General features: G+C 35.8%; 1 protein-coding gene across 7 annotated transcripts in view; it reads right to left on the reverse strand.

Moving 5' to 3' along the window:
- Window positions 1–20193, reverse strand: part of LOC122806463 (plasma membrane calcium-transporting ATPase 1-like) — a 1798374-nt gene that overhangs the window by 1156930 nt on the left and 621251 nt on the right. The gene's annotated exons all lie outside the window — the stretch shown is intronic.

Here is a 20193-nt window from a genome sequence, read left to right on the forward strand (position 1 = left end):
AAAATATCAGGATTTGCAAGCAGAAATGAGAGCAACGTGGAAGAAAGATACCCAGATATTTCCAATAGTAGTAGGAGCAACGGGTCTTATAAAAAAAGAGTCTACAAACACATTTAGAAATGTTACCAATACATGTAACTCTGTACGAATTGCAGAAGGAGTCATTACTGGGCACATTGCAGGTGCTGCAAAGAGCACTTTTGGCTGACATCAAAGAGTGAAACAATACTAATTTCATGATCTTTAATTGTACTTTGACTTGGGAATTGGGTCCATTCCTGCCATGCTATTAGAAACCCAAAAGATCTGGAGAAATTAAAAAGAAAGATAGACACTATGAACTCCTGTTTGTTTTTTTATTGTTGGAATACAGGCATCCAAGTTATGGAAGCTAGGCAAGTGCATTGTCCTAAACTTCATCTGACATTTAGATTCATATTAAAACTATGAAACCTATATGAATCACATCACCACTAAGTATAAACAACCAATCAGGATATTACATGACAGAATTCAAACAGGAAATTTGAGATGTACAAAACTCATGAGGGTCCCCAGCTGACGGGGGGGGGGGGGGGGGGGGTGACGCTTACTGGATGGTCCTCTTTTAAGCTGGCACCACAATGTTCCAGCAAAATGTTAACAATGGCACTACATGTGTTGCAGTAAGAACACTGCCTTACAAATCAGCACTCAAATGCATAAAGGGTCCAAGGTTTGCAACTCTAATAAAGCAACATCAAATGAAGCTGGAAAACTATATCATGGAAATATGCTTAGAATGGTAGCTCAGGTATCAAGCAATGACAAGAGGGTTTTGTGACAAAAACACAAATTATCACATTGAAGCAAGAGTGTTGGAGGGAACACACAGGCGATCAAAGAAAGTACCCAGCATGAGTGAGTGAGTGAAATCTCCTGGTCCCTAAACCTCAACAAAAAAAAAAAAACACTAACTTAGGAAAAAGCATTAATTCTCCCTTACTCAGAAACCCACTGAACAACCACTGCTCCACTGAGAATGCTCTCAAAATGCACTAATAAACAAAATGTCTATAAGCTACTACTGAAGTGCTTTTTCATCTGGGTACCACTAAAACGGAGTGCAGAACCATCATGTTTCATATGCACAGCAAGTCAAGCTAGGAACACTGTGTGAAATGCTCCTCATGGCTATGTGCTCGCCAAACCTCAAGAAGGTGACTATGAAAGAAAAGTGGCAAATACCTGCCTCCAACGCACCACCTGCCAGGGCCTGTGTCAATGCCTAGATAACCTCTGCTTGCCTAAACAAACACACCACCACCACCCATCAGTCTGGGTTTGGGGAAAATCCTCCCACCTGTAGTCAAAAACTTAATATATGCACAAGTGCTTTCAGCCAAATAGAATGATACATCAGTGACTAAACATAAAAAAAAAAAAAGTTTGAAAACCTAAAAAGAAAACATTACAAAACCTATACCAGTTGTCAAGGCAAAAAAAAAAAAAAAAAGTTCACACAGTGGGATTGAGCCAGGGGGTTTCTATTCCTTCCTCCTACCACTCCTACCAGTGAGATTTTTGCAGGACGTTTGGGACAGTTCCACTCCACTTTCATCCTGTTTGCTTGTGTTTTTCACTGTGTGGTATTAGTGAAAAATGAATTACGTTGGAAGCCATAAATGACAGTTATGCCAGAACCCCAAACCATTTTCTGTTACTTCTAATAAGCAGTCAATACACTGATTTTTACAGTCCTAAAAAGCTAGAGAACATCATTATTTCTCTTAATGATTTTACACTAAACATACAAAAGAAGATTAGCTCATTGTGGCTTCATTTAATTGTGTATCTGAATGGTATTTTGTTTTAAAGTATTTTAACATGCATGTTCCATGAAAATCTATTTTAATAAAATGTAAAGGCAATTTAGCTAAAATCATGTCAAAAGAAAAATTAGAGCATTTTTTTCAGGTTTTATGACTCCATCCTGCTTTGTTAAAAGCTTGACAAAAAATTTCAGGCTGCATGTTTCAACGGCTCCATTATGAGGATGACTAACATTTTCCTCTACTAACATAAGACACTACTGCTTATAAAAACTCAAAAAAATCATTTTTTGGCAGCTATGATGGTTTACATTAGAGTGACATACAGAGTTGTCCTGCTCTTAGACTCGTGTGCTTGTGTCATAAACTGTCATGTCTGGGTAGTGCAAATCTTTTTCTTTAATTCAATATTTATTATCAGAACAAACAAACCACTTTCCAAACTCTGTACAGTCCCTTTGCATGGTGCACTTGTTTATTTGCCGTAATGGCTTTACAGTTATTTCCTTTTACAACAACACATCATTTAGCAGAAACGATAATTTCCCAAAAGTAAAAAATAACATCTGATCTCAGCTCAATAAAAAGGATTATATTTCTCCATTATTTTCATCAAAAAAAGTAGTCAAATGTTAATGTGTATGTCATCATGTTTTATATCAGAGGAAAGGTTGCTCATCTCCTTATATTCCCTTCAGGATTAATGGCCGAATATTTCCTACAACTTAGTCCTGTCTCTGTTTGTACTCATATTAGGTTATAAAAATCTTAAGCTGATGATAAACAAATTCAATATTTCAGGTAGAAGGAATAAAAAGATGTAAACAAATTCAATATTTCAGGTAGAAGGAATAAAAAAGACGTATGCAACTACTTGACTGTCTTGAATTCAAAACCGAAGATTAAGAGTAACAAATTCATACTTTCACCCCTAAAATTCACTTCCTCACTTCACTATTCTATTTTCCTTTGCTATGTCTATTACTATTAAAACAACTGCTTTCCTCAGAATTGTTTCTGAATTGCTATATTTTATTGTATATTTAACCATTATGACATTTTCCCAAACTCCGCTGTACATGAAATTGTACATCTATGAATTTTTTCATACTTCGCTGCTGCACATTTCACTTTTTTTGCATTGCATTATTGTTCCTTTTGCAGTTTTCCCCAGCTTCCCACTGAAAATGGACTTTGCCAGGCAGGGTTAACCCAGTCAACAAAACATACAAAAAAGTAACACAGTGAAACTGTTTTTTATTTGAACAGAGAAATTATCAGGAAACAAAGTGAATAACACAAAAAAATCAACTTCAGTTAAAATACAGCCAAAGTGTTTTCATGGGGAGTGCAACTCCAACACATTTTTTCTAAACATGCAAACTCCAACATTGTACAACCTTGGGAGTACGAGGGCGAGGGTTAAAGGGAAATTTCCACAAAGCCGAATTTCTGAATTCTCAAGATCATCAAACACCACCACGCAAAGAAACAGTGAACTGAATAAATACGTATTATAAATACCACTGAAATAAAATTCCGCTCAATGAAAGCTAAGCATCCCAGAAAAACAAATGCTTTGTGCCTGTTAGCACAAAAAGGCAACTGCCAGAATTCACCTTGAACAGATGCCCTTTTAGGGGCAAGTAAAGGCACATTTGCACATAAACTCAAGCATACAAAGAATAGCTGTCCAGAGTCTGTCCTGGTGTTGCAGAATGCCGCTATGCAGGTAAACCTCCCTACCCTAAACCTATTCTCCCTTTCTCTGCACCAGGTTTTGATGAATTACTCTGCACCACTGCCTCATGTAATATATTCTGTATCCTCTTTATGATGTACATTTTTTTTTGTCCTGTCTGATGAGGCAGACACCATTTCAGTAACCACCAATGCCCTCATCCATCCCCAGAATCTATCACCATCAGCCCTGCTTTTTGTTCTCATCACAGCCATCTTTCTCTTCCCTTCTAATGCATACATTGTCAGGTGTGAAACTGCCTCCCCAGAACCCAAACCTTCCTTTAGCTTAATAATTCTTGTACTGGATTCCATATATCACTATAGCCTTGGCCTGGATAATGAGTGAATGACCACAGCACATCTGAAGTCCAGTCTCATAACTATACTCTCCTGTGTCCTGCTGGATCACTGCCCTTTCATGCTGCACTTGGTGAAGCAGACAACAGTAATTCTGACACCCAATGTGCTTATCAATGAAATTGCTATACTTATGTGCAGTAATATGTGATTCCTCCTGAAGAGCAGGAGCTAACACTTTGCATTAAACCTTACAGTAGACAGACAAGTGGCAGCTATCAGAACAAGAAGTTTCTCTGGAAAGCATTCCGTCCACTTGAAGGTACCATCAGTGAACAATCTGGTCATGGTAACTGTGTTGACACAAATAATACTAAGCATAGCAGGCACCTGCAATGCACTTTCATATTTCAATACCTCCCATCATTTTTTTTTTCCTCAAAATTTTTTTTTATTTTTTCAAATACAGTTGAATAAATTCCATAGTATTTGTATATAACATCTTAATAACTATGTACACTATTTATATCAACCTGACACTATAACACAGCTCAATATATACAATTACTTTATAGGTATAACAATCCAGTTATCAGAGTGTATCTGTTCAGTTATTGTCGTGTCCATCAATGATAAGACTTTTTTCCATGGATTGTTAATAAATGGCTTAGGATGAATCCTTAATTCTTTAATTTTAATTTCCAACAATGCTGTGGTCTTCAGTAGGCTGTAGAAGTCTTCCAAAGTCAGTATTGTGTTTGTATTCCATCTTCTTGTTATACACTTCCTTGAGATTGCAAGTATTGTCCATGTTAGATACATATTTGACTCATTCAAATGAGGATCATCATACACATTTAATAATACTAGAGCTTAAGATAAGTTAAACAATTCATTAAATAAAGCTTGTAAAAAGTTTTTAATACCATTCCAAACTGGCTTAATTTTAACACAGTCGACAAAAATGTGATTCCAGTCTGCATTGTGTATTTGCTCACACCTCCAACATATTCCCTTTGTGGAAGAATTAATTTTAGTAATTCTATATGGAGTTAAGAATGCTCTGTGCAAGCATTTCCAATTAAAAATGTTCCAGTATTGTGTAAAGGATGTATGCTTTTTTGATAATAAAATATTTAGTTAGCTGTAATGAGTGTCCTTTTTGTTATATAATTCCAATATGAGGATTTGGGTGTTGTTTTATAATTTATCAATATCTTGTAAAATTTCGAAATACTATTTCCCATGTCATAATCATTATATATGATTTCATATAGGTATTTTGTAAGTTTAGGTATTTCATTAAATGAAGAATTGCTAACTATTCTGCATAAATCTTGCAAATAGGTCAGAATGTTTTTCATAGTTAGCCAATCTTGTTGTGGAATTCTGTATGTTTCTATTGTTTGCATATCCAGAACTTTTAGTTCTTTGAGACATTGAAACCAACAAACAAATCCTATCTGTTCCCAAGAATTAATTATTTCTCTGCATATTTTATGTGGATAGCGCTTTGTAACTATGAATGGTGTTAAAAGATCAAACCAGATTTTTAAATCTACATTTGCATTAATAATTTTCCTAAATGAGTCAATGTAATAAGTAATCATACAAGTTTTAGTGGGCTTAGTTATGTTATATTGCATACTAATGCATAATATGTGCCATGGCAAATTGTTTTTATCTGTTATTTCAAATTTGTTTTGTAAATCAAATTCATTTATTTGTATTACAGTTAGTAATTCTTTCCAGTTTGTAGAATAATTTGGACTTATCCAATCTGAGATTGTTTTACATATTGAAGCTTTTATATATGTTTCTATATCAGGAAAGTTTAATTCTCCCTATTTCCACAATCTGATATGATGTATTAAAGCTATTCTGTTTCTTTTGGGAAACCATAACAATTGTATTGAATTTATTTCTTTGAGTATATTCCTTTCTGGTAACAGTTGTATTGCCAAAGCTATATATAGAATATTGGGTAGTAAAACCATTTTTATTAACTGTAGTCTATCTTCAGATGTTAATATTATTTTGTTCCACTTTTCCACAGAGATTTTAATTGTATTGATGATATTATTATAGTTTTTTGAGACTAATTCATTATTATCCTTGCATAACTCAATTCCTAGATATTTTAAGCTACATTCTTGTTTCCCTATAATGTGATTCCCCTTCGTCTGCAATTCTTTTTTTTAATTTAAAAATAAAAATTATGATTTACTGAAATGGAGTCCTGATGTCCTGTAAAATGTCCAATTCTTCTCATGTCTCTTTTGTATTGGATAACGTTAATACTATGTCATCAGCAAAGAGCATTACTTTAGAAATGTATTGTTCATAAACATCTACTCCTTTGATTTTTGTATTGTTACTTATTGAATCTGCCAATATTTAAATACCCAAAGCAAACAGAATCTGTTACATGGGACACCCTTGTTTACTACCCTTTGTACAGATTCAGAGGTGAAAGGACCTAGCTTAACATAAGCTAAATTATTTGTGTGTATGTATATATATATATATATATATATATATATATATATATATATATATATATTCCTTAGTAGATGAACAAAGGAAGAAAAAAATTCAAACCAGAATTTTCAATAAATAGTCCCAATTTAGGGAATCAAAGGCTTTCTCTACATCTAAGCCAATTTTGAGTGTTTCTTTATTTTCTTTATTAACATAATCTATAAGAGAAATTATCCTTTTAATATTGTCATGTGTGTGTGTGTCTATGATGTATAAATCCAGTTTAATCATTATTTGTTTTGGATAGTGGTATTTTCATTCTGTTAGTTAATATTTGTTTTTCTTTCGGCTTTTCCCGGTTATGGGTCGCCACAGCGGAACACTAATGATCGGCAGTAGAGTTTTATGGTGCCAAGGTGCTAGCCCGACACCCAACCTTCAACGAAGGCACGCCCATTCACTCATGTCTTTCGAACGCCACTCGACTGCAGGGAAGACATGCAGACTCCACACAGAAGGCGCTCCAGCCGAGAATCGAACGGGAGAACCTCTAGCTGTGAGGAGACACCACCACAGCCTGTCATAAATATCTTATAGTCATTATTCAATAATTATATAGGTCTATATGAGGTACAGAGGTTTGGGGATTTGTTTTCCTTTAGGATTGGTGTAATTAAGGAATATCTCCAAGAGGGTGGTATTAAAGCTTGTGACTGAATTTCTAACAGAAGCCACAGAGGTGCAGCGGTAGCTTTGTCACCTCACAGCAAGAGGTTCTCCCGTTCGATTCTCGGCTGGAGCGCCTTCTGTGTGGAGTCTGCATGTCCTCTCTGCGGTCGAGTAGCGTTCGAAAGACATGCGTGAATGTGGTTGAAGGTTGGGTGTCGAGCTGGCACCTCGGCACCATAAAAATGTACTGCCAATCATTAGCGGACTGGTGTTCCGCTGTGGCGACCCCTAACCAGGAAAAGCCGAAAGAAAAACAACTGAATTTCTAATAAAGTTTTATTGCAGAGGGATAGTATCTTTGAAGGAAAAAGTTTATATATTTCCATAATTATGTCATCTATAGCTGGAGCTTTATTATTTTTACCCTCTTTTATTGTATCTGTAATTTCTTTGTAGGATATGGTTGCTTGCAGATCTAGTTTTAATTTTTCTGGTATTTTTTTTATATTAGAACATTTTTCATCTAGATTTAATTGATTGATATGTACATTTTCTTTTTGGAAATGTTCCACATAGTGATTTCTACAGGCATAAAGAATGTCACCTATATCCGAGACATTTTTCCCTTTCTTTTCATGGAAGATACTTTTAATGTTATTAGTTTTTGATTGTATTTTGATTCTTGTGGATAAATTATGTAGATATTTGGGAGAAATGGCTAAGGTATTAATTTTTAGTTTTTCTAAAGCTAAACTAGTTTTATGAGTTAGAATTTCATTGTATTCATTGTTTAATACTTCTGCTTTCTTTTTTATCTCCAAATTATTTTGATTTTTTTCAGCTTTTACTGACAAATGTTTGGATTGCAGATCTAATAACCAAGAATCTCATTCTCTGATTTTTTTTATACCAAGTTAGGGTTTTACCATATATGTAAGCTTTTAATGAGTCCTATATCATTACTTTATTTATCGCTGTGGTGTAATTAATATATAAGAAGAACTGTAATTCAGATAATAACCAAGGTTTGAACTCTTTAATGTTAGTTATATATGCTGGAATTCAGGAATTAAAGATTAATGGGTTATACCCATTTTGAAGTTTTAGTCTCAATGAACTGTGGTCTGAAAAGGGGCAGGGAGTGACTGAGAAATTAATAATTTTACACTGTAAGTCGGGTCTATATTATATCATCGAACGCTTAAAAAAGCGAACGTTGACTGATCAACCTGATTTATGCAAAAGCTTACAATCTCGAACTATCAGATCAGCGATTTTTTTCCCAGGGGGGAGGGGGGGGGGTCGCTGATCCAAAACACATACACACAACACAAGCACACCAAACAAACAGAAATCCACACATATACACCTAAAATCTGATACCTAATCCTACACTAAACTATGCACACACCACTACCTACCCACTTACCTTAACCCAAACCCTAACCCTAAGGTCCGTCACTATCGCACACTCACCTCACCCGCTCCCTAACCCTAACTCACCTAAATCACCCTAACACTCACATCCACACAATCGCACACTTACCTGAATCCGACCGGTAACTTTCCACCATAACATTGAAAATACAGAAGCAACAGAAACGGGCAACTGAATTCTTTCCCTAGGAAAAAAATTCGAGTTTCTGCTGCTTTGACATTTTGCAGTTTCGCGAAAATAAGTTCGATCAATCAGCGTTCGCTTTTTTAGCATTCAAAGATATAATATAGACTCTAAGTCATGGGCAGCAAATATTTTATCTATTCTAGTTTGGGTACCAAATCTGTGATCTTGATGGAAAAACAACAAAGATTTATCTTCTTTAAATTTGAAACTATCTACAAGATGAAATTATTCTACCCACTTGTTTAAATCTTTTGATACAGCAGATGTATGCAGCGGTCTTTTATTTGTAGTTTCAGAAATATCAAACATACAGTTAAAATCTCCCCCTAATATTTTAATAATATATATAATATAAGTATTGGAAACCGTTCCTGATCCAATGCCTAGTAACCAACACAGAGTGGCTAGGGTCCATATTCTGTTATTATATTTAAGTATTACTAATGCCATAAGGCCTTCTTTATCATCATACTTATAAATGATTTCTGGCTTAATCATATTTGTTTTCCATAAAATTACCCCTTTTGTCTTTGTCTTATAAATGGATTGTGCCAAAACCATATATTCCTTAGGTTTCCATTTATAATTCTCATTTGTTTTGAAATGAGTTTCTTGAAGGAAGACAATTTGTGCTTTGTTCAGTTTTAAATCTTTCAGTAGATTTGATCTCTTGCTATGATTGCTTAAGCCATTGGTATTTAAAGATAATAAAGTTAAATCCATCTTAGGTTATTTAGACTATGTATTTTTTGTTTTATTGTAACATTTCCTCTGATAACTATAAAGTATATGTTTGAGCTTTTAAAGGAAATTATCAGTTTTATACTTTGAGTGTTTACCAATAAAGTAATGTTTTGGTCAGGCATACTACAAATGTTTTTGTGAAATAACAAATTTAAACTAATAAATGTTAAAAAACTAAGATCCGCACTAACCATGGAATGAAAATCATTCCTAATCTGATGGATAAACCTAAATCCATCAGATTATCACTCATACCTTGACAATCCATAACATCAGAGTTCCATAAACTGAATTATCATATGGAGAACATTTGTAATAGGAATAAGCAATAGTTATATTATTTTGAATAGATATAATAATATTGTAGATTAGACAGAATTCTAATACAATATAAATGTCTACTTACTGTATAAGCAATTAATATTTACATGAAACATAGATGACATGCAATTCAATCATAGTAAAGTAGGATGCATCATACATAAAACCTCAGTAAAAGATTATAGCACACAGTTATTTAACATATTCACCCTTATTGATAACGTCTTTCAAAATGTATTACTTAATATAAATAGATGGTAATAATATTTGGGTTCATCACTAAATCTCGAATTACGGAATCTCGAGACTCTGAAGCCCGAAGACCAGAATCTCAAGATTCCGTAATATCAAAATTAAAAAAAAAACATTTAGAAGGTATATGCAGGGGGGCAATCACCCCTGCACCCCCCACACCCCCTGCACTTAAATATACCAACTCCAAGATTGCACTACAGTGGAGTGAACGGCAAAATTTCCATTCCGCACTGCACGGCACTATTTTGCTGTTCACTCCACTGTGGTGCGATCTCGGAGTTGGTATATTTAAGTTGCAGGGGGGCTTGCCCCCCTGCATATGTCTTAAAAATGTTTTTTTTTAATTTTAATATTATGGAATCTCGAGATTCTGGTCTTCGGGCTTCTGTCTCTCGAGATTCCGTAATTCCAGATTTAGTAGTGAACCCTAATATTTATACCTGTTTATAATACAATGTATTTTACTATATATATATATATATATATATATATCAGAAGTTATATTTCATTGTTTGCCAGCATTTAAGTAATCACTTTGTTTGTTGCTTACTTAAACCATCGAGTTTGTTTTATGTAAACATTGATGAAAGTTAGTGCATTTTAATTATCAGTACCTCCCTCTTCCCCCAATTTCCTACACATAAGTATTTTCATATCTGTCATTTATTATAAAATTAGTGAAATTATAGGTTAAAAACAACAAATTCACTTATTGTGATTAATGATTACAACTTCCCTTTTCCATATTCATAAATTGCCATTTTATGGCATATACTGAAAGTTTTTAGATTTAAATGGCAACATTCTATTTTGTATAATCAGAAAAGGTTAAACTGAGTGATTATTGTCAATTTAATACTATTTTTTCAGAATGTGTGTTACATTCTGTGACATTCCTAGTTTAGGCTTCTATTGTTTCCCATTTATTTATTTTACATTTGTTGACCGGGTTAGTCCATCTGAGCTTGTGGCTCATTTTCAGCAGAGACCCGGGGAGAAAAGCTCCACAGTAAAGATACAATGAAATGTTAGAATACAATTGTTAGGTAGTACATTAAGTAAACATACATTTTAAAGAATTTTACATACTCAAGCATACAAGCAATTCAGGGCTTGAAATTACAAGATATTTGTACATACTTGTGAAGGTAAAGAGGTGACTGAAGACAGACAGGAGGAATTATAGAGAGGGATAGAACTTAAGGCCTATAGGGAGAAGACAGGTCATGGTGGACGAGTGCAGTGGCAAGTCCAGTTTTTCTTAAAATATTCACAAGTGGTGCTTTTGAATTGTTTAGGGTGATTTAGTGACCTGATTTTGAGGAGTTTATTCCAGTAAGTTGCACGGTTATCACTGTAAAGAAAGTGGCCCATTTTATTTTTAGGTTTAGAAATCTGGAGCAAGTCTTGGTCAGAGCTACGAAGGGATCTAGCAGGAGAGTATTTGGTTAAGAGGGATGTTAGGCTAGGACAAAAGGATGGCAGATATAGGATGGAGTGGACCAGTTGAAGTTGGTGTAGTTTGAGAAGATGGGGGAATTCTAGACTTTCTAGTTGCTTAAGTGATGAGCAATGGTGACACTTATAGGTTTGGTTTGGAGAAAATCTGGCAACCTTGTTATAGGTAGTTTCTAGTTTGGTGAGGAGTGTAGAGTTTAGATTTGTAAATACGTGGCAGCTGTATAGTCGGGTGGGAAGAAGAAAAGCATGAGAGAGTTATTTTGGCCCTATTAGTAAGGAATGTCTTGTTTTGGTACAGATGTCCGAGTTTCTGATGCGTCTTTTTTATGCAATTAGTGATGTGAATATCAAATTTAATCTGATCATCTATGGTGACAACTAGTAGTTTTGAGCTGGGTTCTACTGAGATGATTGTCTTGTTGCACGAGTGGATGGTGAAAGTGGATTTGAGGTTAGAGAGGTTTTTGGGGAGAAAGAGGAGAAGCTTAGTTTTCTTTGGATTGAGAATTAATTTGTTATCACTGAGCCATGCCTCTACAGAGCTGAATGTAGCTTGAGTTAAAGAGTGAAGGTCAGATGGGTTGTCTGCAGTTGTGATGACAGTAGAGTCATCAGCATACTGCACTAGTGATGAGTGGAGGCAGGAGGAGTGTAATTGGCTGGTAAATATATTAAAGAGTAGAGGCCCAAGGATGGATCCTTGGGGGACACCCATTTCCACTGAGGGAAGGGAGGATTGCGCAGAGAGCCATTTAACTGATTGTTGGCGGTTAGTGAGGTAGCTTGTGAACCAAGATAAGGTATGAGAAGAGAAATTAAGGCTGGTTAGTTTGTAGAGGAGAAGTGGATGGAAGACGATATCAAAAGCTTTGGATAGGTCCAGGAACAGGGTAGAGACAAGTTTATTACTTTCTCAGGCGAGTGATACAGTATTTATAAAGGATGTTATTGCAGTTGTGGTGCTGTGTTTGGGACGGAAGCCATGTTGAGTATGAGTTAGTAAGTTTTCCTGAACTAAGTAGTGTATAACCTGGTTATGGATACATTTTTCTAATATTTTGGAAAGAGGAGATAGTATGGCAATTGGTCTAAAGTTTGTTACATTGGAGGAGTTTCCACCTTTGTGAATAGGTAAGGTATAAAAATTTATCCATAAAGAGGGGACGCAGGATTCGGTGATAGAGTGGTTAACTAGGATAAATACTGGTTAGACCAGTGGTTCTGCTGCAATTTGCAGAAAGTAGGAAGGAAGCTTGTCTATTGAAGGGGAGCAGGGTTTAAGCTTACAGAGAAGGGATTTAATGTAAGAAGTTGGCACTGTTTTGAGGGAGAAAGTCTCTTGGATGTTAGGAAGAGAGGAGGTATGGGAGGGTCTGCAAAACTGTTGCATGTTGGGAGAGAATTTACTAGAGAGGCTATTGATTCGACGAAGTGATGATTAAAGATGGTAGCTGTTTCCTCAGGTGTTTTGTTTGGGCAAGGGTTTGGAGAGGATGGATTTCCAGGGTGTAGTATGTGGTTGATTAAGTTCCAAAACTCTTTTGGGTTGGATTTAAGGGTATTAGGAGGGTTAGTGTAGAAGTTCTTTTTGTCATTGTTGAAGAGTTTTTTGGCTTGGCTTCTAAGTTGTTTGTAGGTCTGTAGTAGGGAGGGAGTCCAGGATGTGGGCCAGAGTTTCCATATTATATCCCTATTCTTCATGAGGGCACGAGTAGTTTTAGTAAGCCAGGGAACAATTTTGGGTTTAATTCTGACTACACTGAGAGGGGCGTGGGAGTCAAGGATGTTAAGAAAGGTAGAACTGAATGCATGGACAGCATCATCTAAGTGGAGAGTAGTAAGGTGAAACCAGTTAATTCCTGAGAGTTGGTCAATGAAGGAATCTGGGCAGAAGGCTGATAGTTTGCGGGTGGTAATATACTAGTGGGGCTTAGAGGAGTGAGGGGTATGTCTGACTGCTGTTATAGAACAGTAGTCACTTAGATCATTAGGAAGGGTCTGGGGGTTATGGTAGTTTTGGGGATGGGAAACCAGAATCCAGTCAAGGAGGGAGCTTGGGAGGTGTGATCTGTTGATATGAGTAGGGGAGGTGGTTAGTTGCTCAAATCCATGTAAGTTAATAAAGGAGGTTGAGTTGGGAGCTTGGAGTGTGAGCCAATCAATATTTACATCTCCCAACATGATGGTTTAATTTTGGATATTGTGTGAGAGGTGGGATAGGATGTTTTCCAGTATGGTTATATTGTCTCCTGGGGGATACAGAATGCTGCAATTGTAATGGTAGTGAACTTATTGAGTTTAAGGTTGGCTAGTTGCAGTTCAGCAGAGGAAAAGGAGGGAGTAGGATTTTCCGGACTCACTAGATTAAGGTGGTTGGAGTAAAGAATAGCTACTCCACCACCTTTTTTCTTTTGCCTATCAAGCCCGAGTATGTTGTATCCAGGAGGGATAAGATCCCTGTCTAGGTTATGAGGTTTGAGCCAAGTTTCAGTTAATGTAACAATGTCTGGTGAATGGTGAGTGAGTCCCTTGAACAACTTAGTCAGTTTGATGTCATGTATAAAAAATTAGTTACCTAGGTAACAGCTTGAGTATTATGTATGGTCAAGATATATTACAAAACCACAATTCAAGTTAAAGCAATTATATGACTTTGTATGCACATTTACTTATATGAGGAAATCATGTTTCCCCCTTGATGTTCAATATAGTGTATGTCATTTATGACAAGTTAAAACAGTGGTGTTATTATACAAAAGTCCATGTTATTAAACTGAGTGGCTATTGTTGATTAAATACTATTTGTTCAGAATATAATTGTTACATTCTGTGACATTTCAAGTTCAAGCTTCTATTGTTTCTCTTGAACAACTTTGTCAGTTTGATGTCATGTATAAAACAGTTACCTTGGTAACCACTTAAATATTATATATGATCAAGATGCGTAACAAAAACTACAATTGAAGTTAAAGCAATTTAGATGACTTGTTATGCATATTTACTTATATAAGAAAATCATCATGCTTCCCCCCCTTGATGTTCTATGTAGTGTATGTCATTTATGACAAGTTAAGACAGTAGTGTTGTTATACACAAGCCCATGTTATTAAATCCTGTCTTTAATATCGAAATTCAGCAGACTGCTTCATCTTATATGACGATTATATATTTTACGTCTAGATTTACTAAAATCGTACATTACATAACTATTGTGTGTGTGCATGTTTTTTTTTTTTTTGGCTGTTGCTTAGTTATTTGAGAGACCACAAGCTGTAATATTTATTCTTATTATTAGCTCCTTCCAAGCATGTTTATGCAGTCCACAGACTTTAAATTATGAGATCCTTCTAGTTTCTTATTTGTTATATTTCCATCCTTACATACACACATATCAGTACTTCAAGCACGGGCAACAATGCCCATCCAGTTTTGCCAGAATACCATTCACTAGTTCATGTGGTGTGTTTCCAGGCTGTTCTTAAAATATCCAAACCAATATTTGTCCTATTCCATGCAGTGGCCACTCTGCCAGTGAACCACTCAACACACTGTCCATTCCCACAGATATTTCCACGAAGGAAATCTGATGACTTTCTAGCACTTCCTGGCAACCCCAAACACCCCTAGAATCAGCTATCCCCATATGCCCAATACATCCGAGCAAGCTCACCTCCCGGACCACTGCAAAGGGTACTGCACAAGAACAAGTGCTCTTAGTCTTTCACAGTAACTCAGACTTCTACTCTTATGTAAGTCCTTAATATGTCTGGACCAAAATACATTTTAAATATAAAATTGCGCTTATTATTTTATTCTTTTTTATCAAGAATCAACTTAATGAGCTAAACGAAGTGTTGATAGACTATCAATATGTGTACATGTGGTTTAAAACAGCCCTTTATATATATATATATATATATATATATATATATATATATATATTTTTTTTTTAAACCAAAAACGTCATTGCCGAGAATCATCTCGGAGGCTCCTCAGAGCCATTAGGCATTATCGTCACTCTGTCTCCATTATCATAGTAACCTGGGAGCGGCTGTTTCTGTTAGTGTGTCTGTCTACTGCATACCAGAGGCTTGCAATGCACCTGAAGCAAAGCTTCACTTCACTGCAACTTTAAGCCTAAATTTCCTCCATTTCAGGGAGGCATCAGCCAGGAAAAGAACAGAGAGCAAATAGATCAGGGGAAAAAAAAAAAACTCCCAACAAGCCGCCACAACAAGAGAAAACACACTCCTCCAGCCCACCCACCTCTCACTCGGCAGACGTACAAACAAAACCATTCTCTGCCAAAATATCCCAAATCACAGTTCTATCCACCCCCTTCCCCTGAATCCAGGCTTAAACACCAAATGTCGCTTCCTAATACACAAGCATCAGTAAACCTCGATCATAAACCGCAACCCACAGCTTCTCGGAGATGAAAACGGCAACATATAACAGCTGTCTGACACAGTTGCATCCACATACACAATGTCAGGCTTAATCAAACGCACCCAAAGCTATGATACCTGCCATAATTGATATTATGTTTAGACAGAATAATAATGACACTTGTACTAGCTGCCAGACACGGCTGCATCCAAGCATACCATATCAGGATTGATCAAACAGCACTCGAAGCTATGATACCTGCCATAATTGATATTAACTATGTTTAGACAGAATAATAATGACATCTGTACTAGCTGCCAGACACAGCTGCATCCACGCACACCATATCAGGATTGATCAAACAGCACTCGTAGCTGTGATACCTGCCATAATTGATATTAACTACATTTAGACAGAATAATGATGGCATTTGTAGTGTGCTACTATTATTTAACCAGGATATACATAACATTTCTAAATCGTACTTTAACTGAAGAAGGCATTAGTCTCCATGACAGCATTTTTTTTTCGAAACACACTACTGTTACTGCTATTATATATGATGTTAATTTGTTACATTTGAGTCTAAACTCTGATGAATGGTACCATGTTGAATTAGTTAATTACTTAAATTATTATAAGTAAAATCAATGAAAAATGAAGATAAGTATTCATTGAGTTCAAGTAGGGGAATAGAACCTTCTACGTTTGTATTATATGTTGCTTTGTTTGGCCTACATATAATGTAAATACTAACCCATCTTGACCTACCTTTGTTTGTGAAGAATTATTGGACTCTTTGAACATTCTGAATAAATTACTGTTTCTCAGTTGTTTAAGAATCCCTCCTTTGCAAATAAAAACAGATGACCCACAGTTGATACTTTGAGAGATGTAGTTGTAAGAGTTACTTTTTGGGACAGCTACCTTGGAATCAGTTTTTTGTTTCTTCTTTCTAGCGTCAGTCCAAGGATTTGTTTCTTTTATTCTTTTAAGAGTAGGGGCCATCCATTCCATTTCATCTGGGATAGACACTATGTTGTTGTCTGTCATGAATATAGTAGCTTATTTTAAGTCATTAAAGGTTCTCATCGCATTGGCAAAAAGTATTTTTATCTTGGCTGGAAAGGCAAGCTGTGCTTTAATGCTGTTTTGTTTCAACAGTTTTATTACTGGCCAGACTTTTTTCCTTTGTTCTAGTATTCTGGAAGAATAATCATTGTCACACTTTATCAGGCTTTGATTGTATTTTAAGGGTGAATTTCTCCAAGCAGACGTTAATATTAGTTCCTTGTCCAGAAATGAAAGAAACTTTATAACTATGGATCTAGGTGGAGTATTTGTTGAGTTAGAAGCAGGTTTCCACAGTGCTCTATGCATCTTTTCAATTCCAAATAAGTCCCTCTTTCAAGTCTAAAAATTCAGGAATCCAGGTTAAGAATGAAATAATGTCTTCTCCTTCAGTGTTTTCAGGCAGACCAAAGATCCTTATGTTGTTTCTCCTTTCCCTGTTTTCTAAGTCATCTATTTTGTTAAGCAGTCACATATTCTGTTTAAGCATAAATTCTTTTTGGAATTCTTCCTCTGAGTCTCCCTTCAATGTCATTTAGAGAAGTCTCTATATTTGTTATTTTTGTATGGTGTTGCTGTAATAGTTCCTTAAGAGCATCAGTCTGTTTTTGAGAATTTAATTTGAGGTTTTCCAAGTCATTTTTAAAGCCATCCATCTTCAAAGATAGTTCCTGTAAGGGTAGATGTCATCAATTGCAGTTCTTTTTTCAAAGCAGCATCTGGATGAGAATTCCTTGAGTTGTTCATATTCAGTGACTCAATATATCTCCAAGTTACTTGACAGAAAAATGTTTATATATCTCCACCAAAATTGATATTTATGTAGTTTATCTATAAATTTCTGGCATTTTAAACTTGAAAATAATAACATTTTTCTATATTATTATACTAGTTTATGGAGCTCTCAAAATTCACTGCTCTCAGATGGCCATCTAGGCTCCGTCCCAACCTCCCATCTTTTTCTTGACTGTTTCTTCCTACCTCCCATCATCATCTTCCAATCGGCCAGCTTTCTATCCACTTCATCAGTTTGATACTTACTACCCATAATTTCACAAGCAACCTTTTTAGGGGAATGGTTTAAAGCACTTGACTTTACTGGAGTAATTTCTCTATTGGTAGTACTGTTATCCTGTAAATACAGATGACTAAAATTTAGGCTAGTAAAACTAGCATATAAAAAGAGTTCTCAGCAGTTGATAGGCAGCTGTTATAGTTTGCAGGTACAAAATGGAGGCTGTTAGATAAACCTGCATAAAGCCATCTCATCATAAGGCAGCTCAGAAGTTGCGTTTATTCTGGAGCTGAAATCTACATGCATAGTACATTCAACTTGCAAGAGCAATATGGGGAGTAAAAGCATAAATGAAAAAAATGTTCACTAGCTAAGGATGATGCGACCTAGCGCTACACTTTTACACCTATCACTCAATGTGTTTTTAGCTAAAAGCTAATTCCACCCACTCTAGAAGGGACAGCTCTACAATACCAACCACTACCTGGTGACGAGTTGTGATACACTGAGCAGGACTGGTTGAATAAATGGTTCAAAAGGACAAGACTGGCTACACAATGAAGGAAAACATTCAGATAAATGACATCCACAGAACTTTCCAACTCACCAGCAAGCCAGTGACAGAAATTAATTAACACGGCAAGAGCTCAAACTTACTCTGAGAGCAGGTATTGAATGTTTGACGCACCAAGTCTGCCTACATACCAGATTATCATAAGACCCCACATGACTTGCATCATATCAGTTCAATGCATTCTTATCTTGTATTAATGTTTATGAACCTATAATCTGTTACAAAAGGCAGCTTCAGCCTTGTGCCATGTTTTTGTGAAAGAATACATGTTTGTTTCTCTTGTATCATCGTATTCCTAAGCATTTTTTGGATGATGTACTACCGTGGTCTGTACAGTTTCCCTTTAAGTACTAAGGGTTCCTGTCATGCCCCACCCTCTAATCCCACCATGCCTATATGTGACTTCCTTCTTTAACACTATACATGTTAATTTTTATTTTATTAATTTATTTGACATTTGTTTACAGGAAAGTCCGATTGGGCAGTTACCCATCTTTAGTGGAGGCCCAGGGAGAAAAGCTCCACAGTCGCAAAACAATAATGACTACATTGATACGGTACAAAGATGAAACATAAGTTACATAGCAACACATAATTCAAAGTTTAGAAAAGCAAGTATACATGGATGCATTGTAGATTTTCATACACAGAGAATTTTGACAGAGGCATTACAGAGGATGTGTATGCAATGAGTATGATATGGTTGTTGGTGTCACGATTTATAGAGAATCAGGGTGGCAAACAGGAGCTATTTAGATGAGGAATCTTTGCCTCTGTAGTTGTAGAGTATAGTAAGGTAGTACGATATAAAGAAATAGTGTTAGTTAATCAGGGCTGTAGCATGGGCACAGCTTTGAGGGTTTTTTTTTTTTTTTTTTTTAGTGAGCATTGTTAGTTGTAGATCTGACAGTTTGAGGGTGTGTGTGTTCCAGATTTGTGCTACATAATCACCTGCAGAATTATTGGCTTTGCTTATTTTTAATAGAGATGTTAGTGGAATGTAAGACGTGATTATTGGAGTAAGGTTGTAGTATATTTTGAAGGACTGTTTTTTTTCAGGTTGGTATAGTAGTGTATGAGCCATTGTAAGCTGGGTATACGACAAGAGATGACGAAGTTCTACCCAGGTAATTTGTAGTATCTCTCTTCATACGACTTCTACTGCAGACCACGCACCATCTATGTTGCTCTTCTGAACTGCCTCTACCCTGTCTTCTCTATCCTTTGCCAAGTGACTATGTTACGGGTCACCCGCAAATACCAACCTGCCTAATAAAATATATCCAGAAACTTTCCTAGTATGGAAGTAAAAGACTAAGAGGCCTGTAGTTCCTTATTTTTAATACTTTTTGTGTAACAAAATTATCACAGTTCCTCCAGTCATTCAGCATTATTCCACTTTCTAATGAAATCAACAAAAATAAAAAACTAGTTGTACTGGAATGACTGCGCTTGATATTGGCATACAAATTACTAAAGTAGGCCGTTGTCACAACTTCTTACATAAGATCCATTACACAAGTTAACCTGTTTTAGCTTAATAAACTGTGGTTTAAACAAGCAATTCTAGCTTGTATCATGTTTTCTTTTTTTCTAATAAGAATGCAAAGTGATCTTTGTCACAGATCTTGCATAAGAAGTTGTGACAACGGCTCGTTTTAATAATGCATATACCAATATCAACAGCAGTCGTTCCTGTACAACTAGTTTTCCCTTTTGTTGATTTGTTCTTCCTTAA

This window comes from Protopterus annectens, chromosome 7.part0 (assembly GCF_019279795.1).
Source record: "Protopterus annectens isolate FY-2018-M chromosome 7.part0, PAN1.0, whole genome shotgun sequence".
Lineage (NCBI taxonomy): Eukaryota > Metazoa > Chordata > Ceratodontiformes > Protopteridae > Protopterus > Protopterus annectens.